The following is a 16775-nucleotide window of genomic DNA, read 5'->3' as shown; positions in this document are numbered from 1 at the left end:
ATCTTCTTGGGTGTTAGCTATTCCTGCCATCTTAGTATCATCTGCTAATTTAGTAAGTTCCCCTTCTATTCCCTCATCTGTCGTGATGATGATGGTGGTCATGACGATGATGAGGATGCATAAACCATCTTTTCATTCAAACCCTTGGCGAGGATTTGGGGCAGATTTAGCCCACATCTTGTTAGCGGCTCACCTGTTTCATAACTCAGAACGATCTCAGAGTCATCCCTCTGTGTTAGACCCATTTTTAAATATGCTCCTCAGCTAGAAGAGGCATTCATTAGTGAACTGCCACCCACCACCGAGAGTTGAATGTCCCCTTTAGCAGAAGTAAACAAGGAGTTATATAACCTTCATTAATTAGGATTGTGTGGCAGGGATTCGATGCACATCCCTTCTGTTGGGCCTGCCAGCTCAGGGGACTGTCAAACGACCTATTCATTAGCAACACTGGAAGCTCAGGATGCACCGAAGGTGCCAGCTTCATGCTGAGGGACATTATAATGGTTGCTAAGCATATGGAGATGTGGCGTGAACACATCGGTGGAGGAATATTGCAGACTCCCAACTTAATCAAGTTATTTACTCCGTGTCGTGGCTTAACTCCTTGTCCCAAAGGATGTCTATTCTTGCTGTAGGTCTCCTCTTTGGAGCAACAGATAATCTCTAGAAATCCAGAAACTCCTTCCTATCATGGTTTATCTTCTCACCAAAGGTGAACAAGAACCCAAAGATGTGAAAGATGGAAAAGGGGAAGGTTAAATATCTCAGAAAGAAAAGGTTCTATTCCTGCTTGAATGATGTTGAGACTCTAGAAAGGTGTTTCGAGATTTTAGAAAGAGTGCATAGAAGAGCAACAAAGAGGATTAGGGGATTGAAGGCTGAAACATATAAAGAACGATTGCAGGAACTGGGTATGTCTAGTCTGATGAAAAGAAGGACCAGAGGGTGACATGATAGCAGTCTTCCGATATCTGAGGGGCTGCCACAAAGAAGAGGGGGTCAAGCTATTCTCCAAAGCACCTGAGGGCAGGACAAGAAGCAATAGATGGAAACTGATCAAGGAGAGAAGCAACCAAGAACTAGGGAGACATTTCCTGACAATGGGAACAATTAACCAGTGGAACATCTTCCCTCCAGAAGTTGTAAATGCTCCAACACTGGAACTTTTTAAGAAGAGACTGGAGATCATTTGTCTGAAATGATTTCCTGCTTGAACAGAATTGAACTAGAAAAGGGGTCTCCAACCTTGGCAACTTTAAGACTGGTGGACTTCAACTCCCAGAGTTCCTCAGCCAGCTTTGCTGGCTGAGGAACTCTGGGAGTTGAAGTCCACAAGTCTTAAAGTTCCCAAGATTGGAGATCCCTGGACTAGAAGACCTCCAAGATCCCTTCCAACTCTGTTATTCAGCTTAATCTGCTACTATTTTTTGTCCTTACCCAACAGCTTGATTAAAAGTAGGCAGGGCACACTTTACTTACCTTTATTTTATATTATATCAGTATTAGGCTGTTGCAACAGCCACAGGAATATAGCTAGAAAAAAAAATTGCAGCCATAAGTAGTGTGTCTAGGAAAAATACATAATAATGCCAGTTTGTTGTGCCTCAAGAAATGCCCCATTCTTTTAAATAAAAGAAATGTTATTTCCATAAAAATAAATTAGAATCAGATAAGCGTGGCAGCTGGAGCTTCTGTACCTGAATGCTCTTGTGTGCGAGAAGGAAAAATCTGCAGTTTTAAAATGGAATGAAAGTTTTCTCCCTAATTATATCTGTTTGTTTTTAAAGGTCAGTGATTTGAACCTTGAAGAATTTAATTGCTGATCTGTAATCTATAATCTGTAGCCTGAAAGGGAAACAAGCTTTACTGGTGAGATCCAGATAAAGTTAATCGGCCAACTCAAACAGACCAGGTTAAGGCAGGCAAGATTTTTAGATCAGGGCCAGCTCAGTCCACCAAGTTCTGGCTGGTTATGTAATTTAGAAAGATCAAAGTTAGTTCTGGCAGGAAAGTGGAAGCAATGAAACACTGTTCTCTTCTGCCAAGATATTTTCCCCCTGTCTCCATCAACATTCAGCTACCATTCTTTATCTAGTGAGCTTTCTAAACGGCCGCTGATAAAATAATAGAATCGATACAGGATGTGATTAGTAAAGCTGATTTGAAATTATCTGTTTCTCAAGGAAGGAACATCTATTCTAACAGTCGTCGGAATCATTGGACTGAATTGAAGTGTGCGATCAAATGAACTAAGAACTAAGAGTTATGTCATTTTTAGAGAGATCCAGGTTAGTTGCTTGGCACCTGGCTTAACCTTTAACACATTCAGACAGGCAAGAATCAGGACCTTGGAGAGTGCTAAGAAAGCTGGACATAAAGGATGAGCACTTCTAAGCCAGCCCAAGATGGCCTTTCCTTTCCTTTCTGCCCATTCCCTCAGGGCTGTAGACTTAATAGTTCAATTGTCACCTATTCATATTCTATTTTGTTATTCAAAATCATCTCCCTGCTCAAAGTCAAGCCTTTCTAAACCAACCTGTTCTACCAAATGTCAGAAGCCATGCCGGAACATCAGGTCTTCTGTCTGCAGGTATAGTCAGTTTTAAGAAGAAGACCCAGCTTACTAGGTGAGATGCCAAGGTGAGTCTGGTAGTAACTCTTCCAACTAACAAACTTTATTGAAAGACATAAGCCTTCCTCGGGTGCCGCTCCTTTCATCTGATGCACCTTCTGTTTTTGGTTTGTTTCTTTTTTAATCCTAGACTAACCCAGTTCTCCTCCTCCAACTGAAACCATATTGTGTTTGCCATAGGTAGGTGAGAAAGAAAGCAGGATATTTACTAGGAAATTACCAAACATGATGTTGCTATTGGATGATTAACCAGAGCTGTCCAGAAAAAATACTTCCTGAACTTTGAAACTATAGATTGAAATTTACGTCTGTTTGCTCAGTCTTGTTCAAACACTCATGATACAGCAAATATATATATATTCTTCTCACAAAGAAACCCATGGATGAAACTGAGTCAGTAACATGCCCCTCACCCATTAAGAGTCACCCTCTGAACTGCAACCCAGCACTGACAAATAATTTTAGGGCTGGAAGTACCATCCCCACCCCATCAAACATGGAGCTTGGGTTAACGGCGACCGTCAAACTTCATGTCAAGTTTGGAAAGACCCAACTTGCAAAGAAGTCTGGTATTATTGTCAAAAGGGACATGATGGCTCAGTGGTTAAAAATGCTGAGCTTATCAACGGGAAAGCTGACAGTTCAGGTTCGAGACCCGAGTGCTGCATGATGGGTGAGCTCCCATTCCTTTCCCAGCTCCTGCCCACATGACAGTTGGGAAGCATGCAAATGTGAGTAGATAAATAGGCACCACTTCAATGGGAAGGTAACAGGGTCTGTGAACCCCATGTATAGTCATGCTGACCACAGGACCACGGATGTCTCCTCAGAGAATGCTGGTTCCCTCAGCTAAGAAATGGAAATGAGCACCAATCCCTAGAGCAGTGGTTGCCAACCGGTGGGCTGCGGCCCACTGGTGGTCCGTGAGAAAATTGTGGGGGTCCACAGAGAAATGTCACCCCCAAAGCAACTAATCCAGGCTGCACAGGAACACAAGGCTGCGCCTCCCACATGGCCCATGGGAACACAAGGCTTGCATTGCTTGCATTGTGAACAACACAAGGTAGTAAGGAGAGGGGGGAAAGGGCAGAGTGGGGGGAACTTGCCCCACTCTCCCCATGTGCCTCGCCTGGCCACTGGCTGCTTCTTTCCGCTTCTTTCTTCTTCTGCTTTTGGCTGCACGCAAGGAAAGCAGCAAAAGTCTTTCTTTCTCTCCCCCAAACTCCGCCAGAAATGAGTCTTTGGGACCCTGCAAGGCCTCCTGCTCCAAGAGGCTGAGCCGGCAAAGACTCATTTCTGGCAGAGTTTGGGGGAGAGAAAGAAAGACTTTTGCTGCTTCTGCTGCTTTCCTTGCACGAAGCCAAAAGTCCTCTCTCTGTCTCTGTTTCTGTCTCTGTCTCTCTCTCTCTCTCTTTCTCTCTCTCCCCACCAATGTCAGCAAAATTCATATTAGTGGTCCGCAGGATTTAAAATTATGAGTTTGGTGGTCCCTGAGATCCAAAAAGTTGGCGACCCCTGCCCTAGAGTCATATAGGACTGGACAGGGGGAAACTTTTCCCTTTCCTTTATTATTGTCAAAAGGCACTCACCCATAGCAGTTTCCTGCAACGGAGCCTTTTCAGAAGCCGCTCCAGCAGCTCTGGAATCCTCACCCAACAGCAACCATCTAACCAGCAAAACTGGTCCTTCAACTGTGTGATCTTAAGACTTGGATTAAGAGACAGACGTTTTCCCTACTGATAGCCTGGGTGGTGCTATTACCGTAGGTTTCTGATGATACTTTGATAGGGTCCCAACACTGGTAGGCCTATTCCTGCAGAGGTCAAGATTGATCTTTTGAAAAGATGCCCTAGGGAACATGGGAAGATTCCTAGATAAACAGCCCACCTCTTTATTTGCTCATTTGTTCTTCAATAACTGAATTTGGTCGCAAATAAGCAGCTTCAAATACAGGTTTTTGTCATACGTGAAGACTGTTTTGCCCTGCCTTTTCTTCATCATAATGTCATAGTCATTATGGATTGGAAACCCTCAATTTAAGGGAAAACTGCCTTTGGTTAGCTTCAGGTTGCTTTGCATTGCAAATTCTCCTGCCTCTTAAGGTTTCTATTTGTTTAATTAAATGGATTCATAAAGCCACAAAGGGGAAAGGTGGGGAAAGTTCATTATTACACCTGAAGCCCTTCTCCTCATCTCCCATTCTCACCCATCAGCTCAGGCACAGAAGTAATTTTATCTTTGTATCTTGCCGCGTAACTTTAGCTGAGCACCCAAGATCCATTTAAAAGCCAAAAGTTTCATTTGCAAGCTTTATAGCCCATTACTTTTCTCTTTCTGATACCTTTTATTTGTGTGGAGGCTGGGAAAGGCTGCCAATTCCAGCTGTCGGGTCCAAATTGAATTTAAAGATAAGGTCTGTAGGAAGGGAGAGTTGGGGCTTTGAAGCTGCCCATTATAAGGACAGTACAATAGGCATGGATGGTCCACTTGCAAGATTTCCAAATAGCATAACTTGAAACAAAGGAACCTGGTCATTTGAAATTAATCCTCAACCACGAGAGCTCATGAGTGAATTTGGGACTGTCGATATAGGATGGGACAGAGAGGCTTACCAAGATTCTGTTACGATAACAATAATCCTTATAGCATCTATTTCTTGTCCTGTCTTATCTTAAAGAACTTACATTAATCTTGAAAGTATCTCCAAGTGTCTCTCTGTTCCATCTTTCACATGAGCTGGAAGGAATTTTGGAGGTCTTCTAGTCCAACCCGCTGCTCAAGCAGGAGACCCAATACCATTAATCTGATATTAATCAGATTAATTAATCTGCAATGTCAGCAAGCAAGCTGTTCCACTGTGTTCTGTTTTACTCCGTGTTCCAAAGGCAAGCGGTACTACTTAGTGGACTAAGATGAAATATCTCATCCAAGTTTCGTAAACATTTCCAATGATGGAGCATTCCTATTTTCTGAAGGCAAGATGTTCTACTGATTAATTTTTCTGTCAGGAAATTTCTCCTTGGTTCTAAGTTAACAGATAACAGATAATCAGAGTTGGAAGGGACCTTATAGGTCATCTAGTCCAACCCACCGCACAAGCGGGAGACCCTACACAATTTCTGACAAATGGCAGTCCAGTCTCTTCTTGAAAGTCTTAAGTGATGGCGCTCCCACAACTTCATAGGGCAAAAGCTGTTCCATTGGTTGATTGCTCTCACTGCCAGAAAGTTTCTCCTTATTTCCAGGTTGAATCTCTCCTTGATCAGTTTCCATCCATTATTCCTTCTCTGGTCTTCAGGTGCTTTAGAAAATAGCTTGACCCCTTCCTCCTCTGTGTAGCATCCCCTCAAATATTGGAAGACTGCTATCCTGTCTCCCCTGGTCCTTCTCTTCACCAGACTAGCCAAGCCCAGTTCCTGCAACCGCTCTTCATATGTTTTAGCCACCAGTCCCCTCATCATCCTGGTTGCTCTTCTCTGCAGTTTTTCTAGCATCTCAACATCTTTTTTATAGTGTAGTGACCAAAACTGGATGCAGTATTCTAGGTGTGGTCTTACTAAGGCTTTATAGTGTGGTATCAGTACCTCACTTGATCTCGATTGTATCCCTCTGTTAATGCAACTTAGAATTGCATTAACTTTTTTGGCTGCTGCTGCTCATTGCTGGCTCATATTTAGCTGGTTGTCCACTAAGACTCCAAGATCCCTCTCACAGTTACTGCTATTGAGCCTGGTTTCCCCCAGTCTATATGTGTACTTTTGGTTTTTCTTGCCTAAGTGTAGGACTTTACTTTTCTCTACATTGAATTTCATTTTGTTAGATATGGCCCAGCATTCTAGTCTGTCAAGATCCCTCTGGATCTTGAGCCTATCTTCTTGGGTGTTAGCTATTCCTGCCAGCTTAGTATCATCTGCAAATTTGGTAAGTTCCCCTTCTATTCTCTCCTTGATTAGTTTCCATCCATTGCTTCTTCACATGCCTTGGCGAATAGGTTCTTGGAAGTCTCTCCAAGTTTCTCTCTGTTCCACCTTGTATTAAACAACATCTAGACCACAGTCAAGTCAAGATTGAGGGATAGGCTACAGAATAAGGGCCTTAAGTTACAGGAAGACAGACTCCAAAGGAAAGTTAGGAAAAGCATCTTAATGGCAGCAGCAATGGAGCTAATTCCAAAGGGAAGTCATGCGTTGCCTCCTTTTGACTGGGTGCTTTTAATGGAAGACTGGATAGATAGCCATCTTTTGGGGATACTGAATTCCAGAGGATTGAGCTGAATTACTTTTGAGCTTCTCTCCAAGTCTATGATTCTCTGAACATGGCCTGACCATCTAGAGGGGACCAGGTGGGAAAATGCACAAGACTTGCATTTGCACCCCAATGCATATATTTACCATGTATTTTACGAGGAAATGTAGATAAGGCAGATTCAAAAAATCAACACCCTCCTAAGCATACAAAGGCACTAGGAATCCATTGGCAGTGTCCATTTTTCTGTCTGAATTCATGGAAACCAAGCCCTAACTCTAAGTGGGTTTGCCCCCAATGGGATTTTCCCATGTATTTTACATGGATAAGGCACTCTTGGAAAGTCATGGATAAGGCACTCTTGGATACATGGATAAGGCACTCTTGGAAAGTCAGAGCAATCTTTATGTTACTGATGCACTTCAAATCTATTGGTGATGTCTTATCCATGCATGTAAATGGTGGAATCATCTTTTTTCAACAAAGTGGGAAACTGTCTTATGTTAAAAAAAATGTTTTCTTCTACCCACAGAAACCACTGTGAATGTGGTGATATGTTCTCTTTGATAGGTATGGGGCTTTTTTTGCCTTTTTTAAAAAAAATGACTTTTGTTTGTATGAATAACATAGATGAGTTAATCCTACTGGAATTTCATGCATTATTTGTGGTAATCCTCTTGAATAAAATCATGCTCCTGAAAATCAGCATTTTCCACCAAATTGCTGACCTTTGGTGTATTTAGAGAAAAGGCAGACTAGACGCTTAAATCTGAAGAGACGGAAAACCTCTTGTATCAGGACGCTCCCTGTTCAAACTTTGCCACCGCAATGAACTTAATAAAAAGTTGGTGGACAGGCATTCTTGTTATCAGCTTCAGCCTCTACCTCATATCCCATCCCCACAAACATTCACCTAAAATCAATATACAAAGGAGATGTTATACTGATTCTTGGTCAGGCACAAAGAATCAGGGCCATATACGTTATAATTCAGAAGATTTATTGCTCAAGCTATATTTGCAGGATTGTCACATTCACTTCATAGACTGCTTTCCTTGTTACCTTCTGGAAGGGGGCTTCATAGTATCCGTAGCAGAATATCTAGATTTGGTCAGTTTTGTTCCATATAGCAATAACCTTGTGAACTCTCAACTCTCAGTGTGGGTAGATAGATAGATAGATAGATAGATAGATAGATAGATAGATAGATAGATAGAGATAAATATGTATAGATAGATAGATAGATAGATAGATAGATAGATAGATGATAGATAGATAGATAGATAGATAGATAGATAGATAGATGATAGATAGATAGATAGATAGATAGATAGATAGATAGATAGATAGATAGATAGATAGATAGATAGATAGAATGTGTATATGTGTGTTAGGTATATGTATAGGTATATATACTTTCTTCTGAGAGCAGGCAGTAGAATTTCATTTTTAATGTGTGCCAGTGTGCTCACAGTAAAAATGACAATAAAGGTTATTTTATCTTATCTTCTAGTCAATAAAAGTTCAGCACTAAACTGGCACTAGATAAGGGTGAACAGAATTCACGAGGAGTTGAACTTAGACCATTTGTGGAAATGTAATGACTCTAAGCTGATGATTTGTTTAACTCTGCCTGCTCTTCTCCTATACCTGGTAGGACTTATAGTCTGGCTGGTACTGTCTATTCCAGATGTTCAAAGCACATTGCAGACTTCTTGATGTGTGAAGGACAAACCTATTGTGTTATCTCCAGGACAATTGATAGGTGGACAAGCCTTCCTATTGTGACTTTTTTTTCTTCTGTATTCATCCACAGAAGATAAAGCAAATTTACCTCATATTAACTGGACCCTTAACAAATGTACAACTGAACCCACACATGCAACCTTCTACAATGCAGTAACAAATCTGGGACTAGAACAACTGGTAACCAACAACACTAGACTTAACAACTGCCTCGATCTCATCTTCTGCAATAATTTGAATTCAATTTACAGAATACAAATTAAAGAACCCTTTTCCAACAGTGACCACAACATGATAGACTTTTGTCTCAACATACATCCACACAAAAATCATCACAACGATGGAATCCCCAATTATAACTTCAAAAAAGGCAACTATGATTTTATAAACAACGATCTCTCATCCCTTGATTGGCAATTTCTATTCACTGGATGCAATACTGTAGAAGACCATTACAACATATTTTTATTTGAAGTCAAAAGAGTCATCAAATCATATGTACCATTAACAACTCCGAAAACCAGAAAAAAACAAATTACCCATAACAATAAGGAAGCTTCAATCCAAAAAGAAATCACTTTGGCGGAAAAACAAATCTGGTCACGTTGCCAACTTCAAAAGCTGATACAAAAATTTATGCCACCAGATAAAAACTGAATGCACCAATTATCACATTAAACAAAATAAAAAACCTTCTACACACCAATCCCACCTGCACTTTCTACAATTTTGTAAACAACAAACTAAAAGACTCAAGGTCCATCCCACCCCTGAAAGGACCTAATGGTAAAGACTGCAACAACAACAGTATTAAAGCCAACCTCTTTAACACATTCTTTGGCTCAATATTTGTAAACAGCAATGGATCATGCCCAGTATTTCCTAGTTGAACCACAGACAACTACAATGACCTAATACATATTGATTTTACAGAAGACAATGTTGAAAAAGCACTACGCAATCTAAAACTATCTCTATCTATTGGACCAGATGGAATATGTGCCTACTTCTTAAAAAAGCTGTCCACTGCCATAGCCGAACCTCTAAGCATAATCTTTGAAAAATCTTTCAGGACCAGCTCCTTGCCAAAAGTATGGTCTCAAGCCATGATCATCCCCATCTTCAAAAAGGGAGACCCCAGCCTAGTTGAAAATTACAGACCAATCTCTTTATGCTGCATCACCTGTAAAGTCATGGAAACAATTATTAACCAATCCATCATCCTCCACTTAGAAACAAACAACCTACTCTCTAATAAACAATTTGGTTTCAGGAAAAACTATCATGTAATCTGCAACTCTTACACTGCAAAAACATATGGACTACACAACTCGATCAGGGCAAAGCATAGACTTCTGTAAAGCCTTTGATTCAGTGGTACACGACAAACTACTTCTAAAACTAAAATCTTACGGTATCTCTGGACACCTGCCTAACTGGATAGAAGCATTCCTGTCAAATAGACAACAAATTGTCAAAATTAGGAGCATCCTATCAAATTCTGTACCTGTCAACAGTGGTGTCCCCCAAGGCAGTGTTCTAGGACCAACTCTTTTCATACTCTACATAAATGACCTCTGTGATCATATCAAGAGCAACTGCGTTCTCTTCGCTGATGATGCAAAGCTATTCAACACCACAGACAATACTGCTACCCTTCAAAAAGACCTTGACTATGTAACAGAATGGTCAAACAAATGGCAACTTCAAATCTCAACAAATAAATGCTCTGTCCTACATATTGGCAAAAGAAAATCAGAAAATGAAATGCTGGCTGAATAGTCAAGACCTTGTTGATGATCCAAGCTCTGTCAAGGATCTCGGAATACTCATCTCTAATGATCTAAGTGTTAGAGCCCACTGTAACTACATAGCCAAAAAGGCATTAAGAGTTGTTAACCTAATCTTACATAGCTTTTTCTCTGGTAATATTACACTAATAACTAGAGCATACAAAACATTTACTAGACCAATACTACACATTATTTGGTTCCCAAAATCTATTTTTTTTTTTAATAATGTTGGGAAAGCACAGATATTTTTTTTCAAAAGTTTCTTCCTCCCTTTACTCATTGCAGAATACCTTATGCCACCAGAAAACCTAGAACTACGCTGCCTTCAGTCCGATCTAAGTAGAGTATATAAAATCATACATTGCAATGTCCTACCTGTCAATGAATACTTCAGCTTCAACCATAACAACACAAGAGCAAACAATAAATACAAACTCAAGGTTAATCGCACCAAACTTGATTGCAGGCAATATGACTTCAGCAACAGAGTGGTCAATGTCTGGAATACTCTATCTCAGTGGTCCCCAACCTTTTTTGTACCAGGGACCAGTTTCACGCAGAAACACTTTTTCAAGGACCGGGGTGGGTGGGTGGAGGAGGAGTCCGAGTTTGGTGGTTTGCTTGCAGACGTTTCATTACCTTGACTAGGTAACATCTGATGTTGTTACCTAGTCGGGTAATAAAACATCTGCCAGCAAACCACCAAGTTCAGGGAGCACCAATGCCTCCTCATTGCAACCCTGAGCGACAGATATTCTCTTCTATTGGGACATTTAAAACGGAGGGTTTCAGCTGCAGATTCAGGAACTGCGCCTGGCTGAGGAGCGCCTTCAAAACTGAGCGCTGGGCGGCGGCGGCCCACGGCTGTCTCCGCGGCTCAGGACAAGTCCTTGCAGGATGGCTGAGAAGCCCCACCTCTCGGCCCTGCCTTCCTCAGCCCCATCCCTCAGGTGTCTCCCTCCCTCCCTCAGCCTCATCCCTCATGTGTCTGCCTCGTTCCTCTCTCAGTCGCTCTTTCGCTCCTCCACCAGCCCAGGAAGAAACTGCTTCAAAGAAGCGGCAGGGTGGCTTTTCCTGTCAGCGCAGCTCCTCCGAAGCGCCCGTTCACCCCCACCCCGCCGCCCGCAGTTCAATCCAGTGCTCCGTTCTGCCTGCCTGCCTGCCTGCCTTCGTTTCTGGTTGTTTCGGAGCAGCTTCGGCTGAGAAAAGAGGCGAATAGTTATTATTCTCAGCGAAGCTGCTCCAAAACAACCAGAAACGAAGGCAGGCAGGCAGAGCGGAGCACTGGATTGAACCTGGATTGATTGGCGGCAGGGTGGGGGTGAACGGGCGCTGGGGAGCTGCGCCGACAGAAAAGCCACCCTGCCGGCTCCTTTGAAGCAGTTTCTTCCTGGGCTGGTGGAGGAGTGAGAGAGCGACTGAGAGAGGAACGAGGCGGGAGGAAACCGCTGAGCCGGAGAGCAGGACAGGCTTTGGTTGCTTCCTCCCCCCTTCTTTCATTTGTGTCCTTGATCCCTGATCCCAGCAGCATTCACCGAAGGCGAAGAAAGCCGCCATTTTTATTTTATTTTTATTTTTATTTTCTTTGCGGCCCGGTGCAAAGTGATCCACGGACCGGTACCGGTCCGCGGCCTGGTGGTTGGGGACCCCTGCTCTATCTGACTCTGTGGTTTCTTCCCCAAACCCCAAAAACTTTAACCTTAGACTGTCTACTATGGACCTTTCCTAAGAGGTCTGTGCGGGGCGTGCATAAGCACACCAACGTGTCTACAGTCCCTGTCCTATTGTTTCTTTTTTTTTTTTCTTATATGTATCCATGTATTCATAACTACAGTATGTTTTTACTTATACCTATTATCTTGTAAGCAATTGACAAAAATAAATAAATAAAATAAAAGTACAGAATTAGATTCTGGTTCAGACTAAAAAAAATAAATCATGTTCTCTTATGAGATAGGGGGTAGGTCAGTGGTGGGATTCAAAAATGTTTACTACTGATTCTGTGGGCGTGGCTTGGTGGGTGTGGCAGGGGAAGGATACTGCAAAATCCCCATTCCCTCCCCACCCCCCTAACCTGCTTTCCAGCTTCGTTCTCCTGTGCAGGGCAACCAAAGAAGACCCAGCCGATCAGCTGGGACTCAGGAGGCAGAGAATAGATGGGGGTGGGGCCAGTCAGAGGTGGGATTTGCTGGTTCTCCAAACTACTCAATATTTCCTCTACCAGTTCTCCAGAACTGGTCAGAACCTGCTGAATACCCACCTCTGGGGTAGGTGAAGAAGACCTCGTTCCCAATGGCTAGCTAGACAGATGGGAAGAAATCAAAAGAGATTCAGCATGGAAAAGTGCCAGCTGATGGAGTACTTCTCGGGGAAAAATAATCCCCAAACAGAAAGATTGCTAAAGGAATAGAAGAAGTGTGTGAATGTATGTCCTCATCTGCAGAGGACGGGCCTCAATTCCAAGTGCTTCTTCCCAGTGTATGTGTGGTCTATGGATACCATCATGCGCAGAAAACCTTCTTCTAGTGCCCAAAGGTCTATCTGACTTCGTGTAGCTACCATATTTTGTAGAATGGTGACTGATTGACAGCTCATGAAATGAAAACTTTGGGGTCTTCCACACATGGGCTTTCGAGTTCTCTGGATCTCTCCTTCCATGAAAATTTTCATTCAGTTTTCCTTTGTTAGCAGGCACTTTTAACCAAACCTTGGACTCTCCGTCTTCTTCTAGATTCTATGCAATGGACTTCTGTAGTGAGCAGTAAGATTTGAAGTCTCTTCCGACTTCAATTTCTCACTCCAGAGGTGGTCTTCAGCAGGTTCTGACCAGTTCTGGAGAACTGGTAGCAGAAATTTTGAGTCATTTGGAGAACCGGCCAATCCCACCTCTGACTGGCCCTGCCAACCCCATCTCTTCTCTACCTCCCATTGAGTCCCAGCTGATCAGCTGGGTCTTCTTTGATTGCCCTGCCCAGGAGAATGGAGCTGGAAAGCAGGTTAGTGGGGTGGGGAGGGAATGGGGATTTTGCAGTAACCTTCCCCTGCCACGGCCACCAAGCCACGCCCACAAAACAGGTAGTAAAATCTTCTGAATCCCACCATTGCATTCTATGCAATGGACTTCTGCAGGGAGATTTGAAGTCTCTTCCGAGACTTCAGTTATGCTTGTTAAGTCAAGGGACTACCTGTATATCACTTCTTGTTTTTACTTTCTGTGGGAAGAGCAGGCCTTAATTGGAAAGTTCTAGAAGGGAAGAAGGAAGACAGGTTAACTCCCAGCGATGACCACACGTATTATTATTTTTAAGCACACGGCTCCATCCTTGTGTATTTGGAGACCTGGCTGGCCCAGTGGCATCAGGCAACGTGACGATGGTATTTTGCATTGTGTTGAAAGCATTTCCGAGTTCCACCTGAAAGTTGATTTTATTTTGCTGTTTGCCTCCAGGTGTTCATGGGTTTGGCAACTTCATCCTCCTCTAAATATTCTTAGGAGTTGGGTGTGGCAATCAGTCTTAATAAAAATTTCATAATGATACCCATCAAGCTATTTATTCCCCAGAGTCTTTTGCAATCATAAAAGCATACGACTTGGTCTGTTCCCTTCCTGTCCCCAGGAAGGGATCCATTGGGTCTCAGGCGATAATCCCAAAGGTTTAAGGTAGATTCCCCAATAGGGTAGATACAGTTTTCTGCTGCCAAAGAAAAAGCAGCAATAATTTTGTCTCCTGGACATCTCCATAATTTTTTTTTTTAAAGAGCATGTTTTTCATTCCACTGTCAAGCCATTCCCATATGGTGGGCACATTTCCAGGTTACAAGGAGAGAAACTGGAGATTATCTGAAGACGGGAAAAGAGATGAGCACATGCTGAGTAATCCAGTTGCAATGGGGAAAGGAAGCGGAGCTGGTTTTGCCTAGAGGAGAAAGGAGATTAAGAAGCTGGATAACCACCTTAAATAGTTGGCACTGGCAAATCTTCCCACAAAGCTGGAAAACAAACATAATATCAGGATAGAGATGAAGGTTCATGGAGATTTTCAATCATTCAGGTCCTGTTTTTTCCTTGAAGATCGCTTCTTGGTCTTTTAGCTAAGATCAAGTGTAGTATCCTTGAAGATGCTTCGCTTCTCATCCAAGAAGCTTCATTGGTTCCAGCGGGTGGGTGGGGCGATGGAATTCTGTTCCCATCTACCAAAATATTATTGTTTCCCCTGTCCCCATCAACATTCAGCTACCATTCTTAATCCAGGGAGCTTTCTAAATGGCCACTGATAGTGGAATTGATACAGGATGCGATTAGTATAGTTGATTTGAAATTAGTTGTTTCTCAAGGAAGGAGCATCTATTCTAAAATTCGACAGAATCATGAGACAATAGAATGGAATGGAATGGAATGGAATGGAAGAGAAGAGAAGAGAAGAGAAGAGAAGAGAAGAGAAGAGAAGAGAGGAGTTGGAAGGGACCTTGGAGGTCTTCTAGTCCAACCCCCTGCTTAGACAGGAAATCCTATACCATTTCAGACAAAGGGTTATCCAATCTCTTTCTTCTTAAAATGACTGAATTGAAGTGCGTGATCCCATGAGTGAAGAGCAATATTATTTCTCTTTTGTTCTAAATAAAACCCAAGTGGTATTAGGAGAAATGTCAGACCCATTCATTCCCAAGGAAAGTATTATCCTTTTAAACCAAAGGCTAGATTCTTTCTTTAAGAAAAACACACAAGTAAATCTTTTTGTTCATTTAGCCTATTCCCTATTTTCGGTAAAATATCCCTTATTTTCATTCAGTGCTTTCTGTTGTTATCTAAATGTCACCCAAAACATTGGACACAAAAGAGGCCAGGCATACTTATTAGCAAATGAATTAACATCCTGCTCAACTAAAGCTTATGTCTTAAGGCCTTAGTAGCCTGTTATATAAAGCATTTTTCTTCCTTGCAATTGAAGGGGAGAGAGAGAGAGAGAGAGAGAGAGAGAGAGAGAGAGATGCATGGGGTTGATCAAACAGACAAGAAAAACAAGCCCTTCAATATTTATTTGTGTCAAGCTTGGAGTCATTCTTGTCATTCAAAGGTCAAAAGTAAAGTACAACCGGTTGCAACCCAATGATCCAAACACTTCTGGCATTTGAAATGGTTCTGCTCTGCTCTCGGGAGGACCAGAGCTTAAGCCCAGGGGTGAGATTCAAAATGTTAAACAACCAGTTCTGTGGGCATGGCTTGGTGGTCATGTTATTGGCTGGGTGTGGCCAACTCAATATCACTCACGTCGAGGCACGCATCTCCTCGCCTGGCCTCTCATGACTGTGGGGATGCTGCAACAGTCGTAAGTGTGAAAAAGTGTCATAAGTCACTTTTTTCAGTGCCATTGTAACTTTGAATGGTCATTCCACACGAGCAAAGTACCAGCAAAGGAGGGGGGAAAAAACTCCAGAGAAGTTCCTGAGACAGGAAGTCTAGTCCTGCCAAGAATGTAATAAGGGTAAACGGAGAGGCAGTTTCTGTAAGCAACACCAGAATGTTTCCTTCCTGCCTTCCTTACAGGATTAGCCCAGTAATTTCTTCTAACAACCTGTTCTCTGAACTGCTTAGAACGTTAACAACCGGTTCTAGCGAATAGGTGCGAACTGGTAGAATCCCACCCCTGCTTAAGCCATTCCTGAACCAGGGTTGGACTGCTGGGGGCTCGGAGGGGGTTCAAGAGAGCCCCTAGCTAAGATTCTGTGGAGTTTGGAGAACCCCCAAATCCCACTCCTGGCTGGCCCTGCCCACCTCGCCCCTCCCCTCCCAAGAGTCCCCACGTGGCCCGTTTTGGATGCAGGTAAGTGCAGGGCACACGGGGAGGATTGGGGAGGGTGTAAAACGGGCCTCCCAGAAGTTTGGGAAGGCCAGAAATGGGCCTGTTTCCAACTTCCAGAGAGCCTCCGCAGCCAGGGAAGGCTGTTTTTGCCCTCCCGGAGGCTCGAGGAAAGCCTCCGGAATCTGGGGAAGGTAAAAACTCCCCCTCCACCATGGTGCAGGAGATCGACTAGACCACTCCCACCATGGCCACGCCCACCTAGCAATGGGATAGATAACCCATTGCTAAAATTTTTGAAGCCCACCCCTGACCTGAACGTAGACTGGGGGAAGACATGCTCCATTCTTGAGCTCTGAGGTCAGCAAACCAGAAAGCATTGTCCTGAAATGAAGGCAAAGACCCAAGTTAAAGGATGGTTGGGCCCCTTCTAAATCCCCCCCATTTCAAGTTCACAACTATTATTGTGTCTGTGTTCCATAAGTAGATGGGGGCTACGTCTGGGAGTGACCCAAAGAACGGTCCAAAGAATGACCGTAAGAATATTTGCACTTGGAT

This window comes from Notechis scutatus, chromosome 11 (genome assembly GCF_049901735.1).
Source record: "Notechis scutatus isolate UNSWTSFEM ecotype Mainland chromosome 11, rNotScu1.2, whole genome shotgun sequence".
Classification (NCBI taxonomy): Eukaryota; Metazoa; Chordata; class Lepidosauria; order Squamata; family Elapidae; genus Notechis; species Notechis scutatus.
This window is presented reverse-complemented; position numbering follows the sequence as displayed.